Source organism: Mytilus trossulus, chromosome 6, assembly GCF_036588685.1.
Source record: "Mytilus trossulus isolate FHL-02 chromosome 6, PNRI_Mtr1.1.1.hap1, whole genome shotgun sequence".
Lineage (NCBI taxonomy): Eukaryota > Metazoa > Mollusca > Bivalvia > Mytilida > Mytilidae > Mytilus > Mytilus trossulus.
In genome coordinates this window covers 44747181-44755058 of record NC_086378.1, presented here as the reverse complement: position 1 = coordinate 44755058, position 7878 = coordinate 44747181, and positions in this window count along the sequence as shown.

Here is a 7878-nt window from a genome sequence, read left to right as displayed (position 1 = left end):
GGTACATACGCGTTAATAGTGTTATTTCATTTCCAAGAACACATTGTAACCACCAGAGACATGAACACAATTGAAATAAATATTTTTAAAAGGAGCAACGTATAACAAACATAGTAAAAGCGAATAAGTAACGAATAAGTAACAGAGTATTAACGGAGTGCTGGAACGGGTACATACGCGCTAATAGGGTTATTTCATCTCTAAGAACATATTGTTACCACCAGAGACATGAGCAAAATTGAAAAACGATTTATTTCAAGGTGCAACGTTAACCCCGCGTATTAAAAGCGAATAAGGAACGAATAAGTAACAGGTGCAAGCCGAGAGCTTGAACGGGTACATACGCGATAATAGCGTTATTTCATCTCTAAGAACACATAGTTACCAATAGAGACATGAACACAATTGAAAATCGATTTATTTCAAGGTGCAACGTTTACCCCGCGTATTAAAAGCGAATAAGAAACGAATAAGTAACAGGGTATTATCCGAGCGCTGGAACGGGTATATATGCGTTAATAGGGTTGTTTCATCTTTAAAAACACATTGTTACCACCAGAGTCATGCACACAATTGAAAACCCTTTTCTAAAAAGTGCAATGTATAACAAACGTATTATAAGCGAATAAGGAACGAATAAGTAACAGGGTATATCAGCCGAGCGCTTAAACGGGTATATATGTTCTATTGTGGTTATTCAACCTCTAAGAACCAAAAGTTACCACCAGAGACACGAAAATAATTTCTTTTTTTACAGTGCAACGCATGACACACATTTTATAACAATTAAAAGCGAATAAGGAACGAATAAGTAACAGGGTATTAACCGAGCGCTGGAACGGGTACATACGCGATAATAGGGTTATTTCATCTCTAAGAACACATTGTTACCACCAGAAACTGAACACAATTGAATTAAAAGGTGCAACGTAAAACAAACGTATTATAAGCGAATAAGTAACGAATAAGTAACAGTGTACTAGCCGAGAGCTGGAACGGGTACATACGCGAGAATAGGGTTATTTAATCTCTAAGAACACATACATTGTAGTTACCACCAGAAACATGAACACAATTGAAATAAATATTTTTAAAAGGAGCAACGTATAACAAACATAGTAAAAGCGAATAAGTAACGAATAAGTAACAGAGTATTAACGGAGTGCTGGAACGGATACATACGCGCTAATAGGGTTATTTCATCTCTAAGAACATATTGTTACCACCAGAGACATGAGCAAAATTGAAAAACGATTTATTTCAAGGTGCAACGTTAACCCCGCGTATTAAAAGCGAATAAGGAACGAATAAGTAACAGGTGCAAGCCGAGAGCTTGAACGGGTACATACGCGATAATAGCGTTATTTCATCTCTAAGAACACATAGTTACCAATAGAGACATGAACACAATTGAAAATCGATTTATTTCAAGGTGCAACGTTTATCCCGCGTATTAAAAGCGAATAAGAAACGAATAAGTAACAGGGTATTATCCGAGCGCTGGAACGGGTATATATGCGCTAATAGGGTTGTTTCATCTTTAAAAACACATTGTTACCACCAGAGTCATGCACACAATTGAAAACCCTTTTCTAAAAAGTGCAATGTATAACAAACGTATTATAAGCGAATAAGGAACGAATAAGTAACAGGGTATATCAGCCGAGCGCTTAAACGGGTATATATGTTCTATTGTGGTTATTCAACCTCTAAGAACCAAAAGTTACCACCAGAGACACGAAAATAATTTCTTTTTTTACAGTGCAACGCATGACACACATTTTATAACAATTAAAAGCGAATAAGGAACGAATAAGTAACAGGGTATTAACCGAGCGCTGGAACGGGTACATACGCGATAATAGGGTTATTTCATCTCTAAGAACACATTGTTACCACCAGAAACTGAACACAATTGAATTAAAAGGTGCAACGTAAAACAACCGTATTATAAGCGAATAAGTAACAGTGTACTAGCCGAGAGCTGGAACGGGAACATACGCGATAATAGGGTTATTTAATCTCTAAGAACACATACATTGTAGTTACCACCAGAAACATGAACACAATTGAAAAACGATTTATTTCAAGGTGCAACGTATACCACGCGTATTTAAAGCGAATAAGAAACGAATAAGTAACAGGGTATTAACCAAGCGCTGGAACGGGAACATACGCGCTAATAGGGTTATTTTATCTCTAAGAACACATTGTTACCACCAGAGACATGAACACAAGGGAAAATCCTTTTATAAAAGGTGCAACGTATAACAAACATATTATAAACGAATAAGTAACAGGATACTAGCCGAGAGTTGGAACGGGTGAATACGCGATAATAGGGTTATTTAATCTCTAAGAGAACATAGTAACCACCAGAGACATGAACACAATTGAAAAACGATTTATTTCAAGGTACAAAGTATATCCCGCGTATTTAAAGCGAATAAGGAAAGAATAAGTAACAGAGTATTGACCGTGCGCTGGAACGGGCACATACGCGTTAATAGTGTTATTTCATTTCTAAGAACACATTGTAACCACCAGAGACATGAACACAATTGAAATAAATATTTTTAAAAGGAGCAACGTATAACAAACATAGTAAAAGCGAATAAGTAACGAATAAGTAACAGAGTATTGACGGAGTGCTGGAACGGGTACATACGCGCTAATAGGGTTATTTCATCTCTAAGAACATATTGTTACCACCAGAGACATGAGCAAAATTGAAAAACGATTTATTTCAAGGTGCAACGTTTACCCCGCGTATTAAAAGCGAATAAGGAACGAATAAGTAACAGGTGCAAGCCGAGAGCTTGAACGGGTACATACGCGATAATAGCGTTATTTCATCTCTAAGAACACATAGTTACCACCAGAGACATGAACACAATTAAAAATCGATTTATTTCAAGGTGCACCGTTTACCCCGCGTATTAAAAGCGAATAAGGAACGAATAAGTAACAGGGTATTATCCGAGCGCTGGAACGGGTATATATGCGCTTATAGGGTTGTTTCATCTTTAAAAACACATTGTTACCACCAGAGACATGCACACAATTGAAAACCCTTTTCTAAAAAGTGCAATGTATAACAAACGTATTATAAGCGAATAAGGAACGAATAAGTAACAGGGTATATCAGCCGAGCGCTTAAACGGGTATATATGTTCTATTGTGGTTATTCAACCTCTAAGAACCAAAAGTTACCACCAGAGACACGAAAATAATTATTTTTTTTACAGTGCAACGCATGACACACATTTTATAACAATTAAAAGCGAATAAGGAACGAATAAGTAACAGGGTATTAACCGAGCGCTGGAACGGGTACATACGCGATAATAGGGTTATTTCATCTCTAAGAACACATTGTTACCACCAGAAACTGAACACAATTGAATTAAAAGGTGCAACGTAAAACAACCGTATTATAAGCGAATAAGTAACGAATAAGTAACAGTGTACTAGCCGAGAGCTGGAACGGGAACATACGCGATAATAGGGTTATTTAATCTCTAAGAACACATACATTGTAGTTACCACCAGAAACATGAACACAATTGAAAAACGATTTATTTCAAGGTGCAACGTATACCACGCGTATTTAAAGCGAATAAGAAACGAATAAGTAACAGGGTATTAACCAAGCGCTGGAACGGGAACATACGCGCTAATAGGGTTATTTTATCTCTAAGAACACATTGTTACCACCAGAGACATGAACACAAGTGAAAATCCTTTTATAAAAGGTGCAACGTATAACAAACATATTATAAACGAATAAGTAACAGGATACTAGCCGAGAGTTGGAACGGGTGAATACGCGATAATAGGGTTATTTAATCTCTAAGAGAACATAGTAACCACCAGAGACATGAACACAATTGAAAAACGATTTATTTCAAGGTACAAAGTATATCCCGCGTATTTAAAGCGAATAAGGAAAGAATAAGTAACAGAGTATTGACCGTGCGCTGGAACGGGCACATACGCGTTAATAGTGTTATTTCATTTCTAAGAACACATTGTAACCACCAGAGACATGAACACAATTGAAATAAATATTTTTAAAAGGAGCAACGTATAACAAACATAGTAAAAGCGAATAAGTAACGAATAAGTAACAGAGTATTGACGGAGTGCTGGAACGGGTACATACGCGCTAATAGGGTTATTTCATCTCTAAGAACATATTGTTACCACCAGAGACATGAGCAAAATTGAAAAACGATTTATTTCAAGGTGCAACGTTTACCCCGCGTATTAAAAGCGAATAAGGAACGAATAAGTAACAGGTGCAAGCCGAGAGCTTGAACGGGTACATACGCGATAATAGCGTTATTTCATCTCTAAGAACACATAGTTACCACCAGAGACATGAACACAATTAAAAATCGATTTATTTCAAGGTGCACCGTTTACCCCGCGTATTAAAAGCGAATAAGGAACGAATAAGTAACAGGGTATTATCCGAGCGCTGGAACGGGTATATATGCGCTTATAGGGTTGTTTCATCTTTAAAAACACATTGTTACCACCAGAGACATGCACACAATTGAAAACCCTTTTCTAAAAAGTGCAATGTATAACAAACGTATTATAAGCGAATAAGGAACGAATAAGTAACAGGGTATATCAGCCGAGCGCTTAAACGGGTATATATGTTCTATTGTGGTTATTCAACCTCTAAGAACCAAAAGTTACCACCAGAGACACGAAAATAATTTCTTTTTTTACAGTGCAACGCATGACACACATTTTATAACAATTAAAAGCGAATAAGGAACGAATAAGTAACAGGGTATTAACCGAGCGCTGGAACGGGTACATACGCGATAATAGGGTTATTTCATCTCTAAGAACACATTGTTACCACCAGAAACTGAACACAATTGAATTAAAAGGTGCAACGTAAAACAACCGTATTATAAGCGAATAAGTAACAGTGTACTAGCCGAGAGCTGGAACGGGTACATACGCGATAATAGGGTTATTTAATCTCTAAGAACACATACATTGTAGTTACCACCAGAAACATGAACACAATTGAAAAACGATTTATTTCAAGGTGCAACGTATACCACGCGTATTTAAAGCGAATAAGAAACGAATAAGTAACAGGGTATTAACCAAGCGCTGGAACGGGAACATACGCGCTAATAGGGTTATTTTATCTCTAAGAACACATTGTTACCACCAGAGACATGAACACAAGTGAAAATCCTTTTATAAAAGGTGCAACGTATAACAAACATATTATAAACGAATAAGTAACAGGATACTAGCCGAGAGTTGGAACGGGTGAATACGCGATAATAGGGTTATTTAATCTCTAAGAGAACATAGTAACCACCAGAGACATGAACACAATTGAAAAACGATTTATTTCAAGGTACAAAGTATATCCCGCGTATTTAAAGCGAATAAGGAAAGAATAAGTAACAGAGTATTGACCGTGCGCTGGAACGGGCACATACGCGTTAATAGTGTTATTTCATTTCTTAGAACACATTGTAACCACCAGAGACATGAACACAATTGAAATAAATATTTTTAAAAGGAGCAACGTATAACAAACATAGTAAAAGCGAATAAGTAACGAATAAGTAACAGAGTATTAACGGAGTGCTGGAACGGGTACATACGCGCTAATAGGGTTATTTCATCTCTAAGAACATATTGTTACCACCAGAGACATGAGCAAAATTGAAAAACGATTTATTTCAAGGTGCAACGTTTACCCCGCGTATTAAAAGCGAATAAGGAACGAATAAGTAACAGGTGCAAGCCGAGAGCTTGAACGGGTACATACGCGATAATAGCGTTATTTCATCTCTAAGAACACATAGTTACCACCAGAGACATGAACACAATTAAAAATCGATTTATTTCAAGGTGCAACGTTTACCCCGCGTATTAAAAGCGAATAAGGAACGAATAAGTAACAGGGTATTATCCGAGCGCTGGAACGGGTATATATGCGCTAATAGGGTTGTTTCATCTTTAAAAACACATTGTTACCACCAGAGACATGCACACAATTGAAAACCCTTTTCTAACAGGTGCAACGTATAACAAACGTTGTATAAGCGAATAAGTATCAAATAAGTAACAGAGTATTAACCGAGCGCTGGAATGGGTACATACGCCGTAATAGGGTTATTTCATCCCTAAGAACACATTGTTACCACCAGAGACATGAACACAATTGAAAATCCTTTTCTAAAAAGTGCAACGTATAACAAACGTATTATAAGCGAATAAGGAACGAATAAGTAACAGGGTATATCAGTCGAGCGCTGTAAATCATTTTAAAAAGGTGCAACGTATAATACACGATTAATTATTAGCGTATTATAAGCGAGTAATTGAACGAATTAAACAAGGTATTAGTATAGCTCCGAAACGATGTTCACCCCGCTTACATGTTTAACCCCGTCACATTATTTAAGTTTGTCCCTGTCCCAAGTCAAGATCCTGAAATGAAATGGTTGTCGTTTGTTTTTGTGTTACATATTTGTTTTTGTTTATTTTTTTGTATATGAAGTAAGGCCGTTAGTTTTGTTGTTTGAATTGTTTTACATTGTCATGTCTAGGTCTTTTATAGCTGACTATGCGGTATGGGGTTTGCTCATTGTTGAAGGCCGTACCGTGACCTATAGTTGTTAATGTCTGTGTCATTTTGGTCTATTGTGGGGAGTTGTCTCATTGGCAATCATACCACACCTCCTTTTTATGCAAGCGCTAAAAGGGTGATTTCACCCCTTTGGACCAAGAACCATCTTCAAACATACGCATATAAAGCATTCAAAATGTAGAACGTATAAAAATCAAATAAGGAACAAATAAGTATCGAACATAAAGTAACAGAATCGGTTGAGCACAAACACGTATAAATAGGTCATAAAAAAGTCATTTTACATCAACAAATTTAGAACTATTACCCGACATAAGAATATAAACAATTAAAAAGGGGGAAGAATATTAAAATCGAATAAGTAACGAACATGTAACGAATAAGGAATAAGGAATAAGTAACGAATATGTAACGAATAAGGAATAAGGAATAAGTAACGAATAGGTAACGAATAAGGAATAAGGAATAAGTAACGAATAATTAACGAATAAGGAATAAGGAATAAGTAACGAATAAGGAATAAGGAATAAGTTACGAATAAGGAAAAGTAACCAACTCGAAGTCCATCAAGTATATTTATTCATTTTATAATAATTTGAACTATATTTGTACGTGGTCGATAGACATAGCTAATGTAATAGGGGAATAGCTATTTAACTTCAAGGGGGGCATGGGTTTTCCTAATCAAATATTCTGACCCCAATTTCATTAAATGAAATATTGTGGTCAAGCAGGTGATAAAAAAAAATCTGAATCAAGATAAAGTGTTTACATATCATCAAATCTTTTGATACTTGAAACCATATAATTCCATGCACCATTCAGAACTTTCACACAGTTTTTTTTATTATGAGCAAAATTCCACGTCAGAAACAGGTTTACAAATTATTATATATGCATGTCTTGCATTGTCAATTCACAAACGAACTAATATAGTATAAGTAAGGCTCAGGCAGTTTATGATGTAGAAAACCATTAATATTCCAAAAACAAAAAATATAATCTTTATTGCAAAATTACACCCATAAGGGTCAAACAATACAAACAATTAATTATACAATAAAATACAATGCAATACAATACATTATAATAGAACATATTTAAAAAGTTCAATTATAAATTTATGTAAAAAAACACAATCATAAGATTGTCCGAAATTGGTCTCATCCCCTCAGTTATAAAGACTGCTTTATAAAGACTCCAATATGAAACCAGATGCTCCGCAGGGCGTAGCT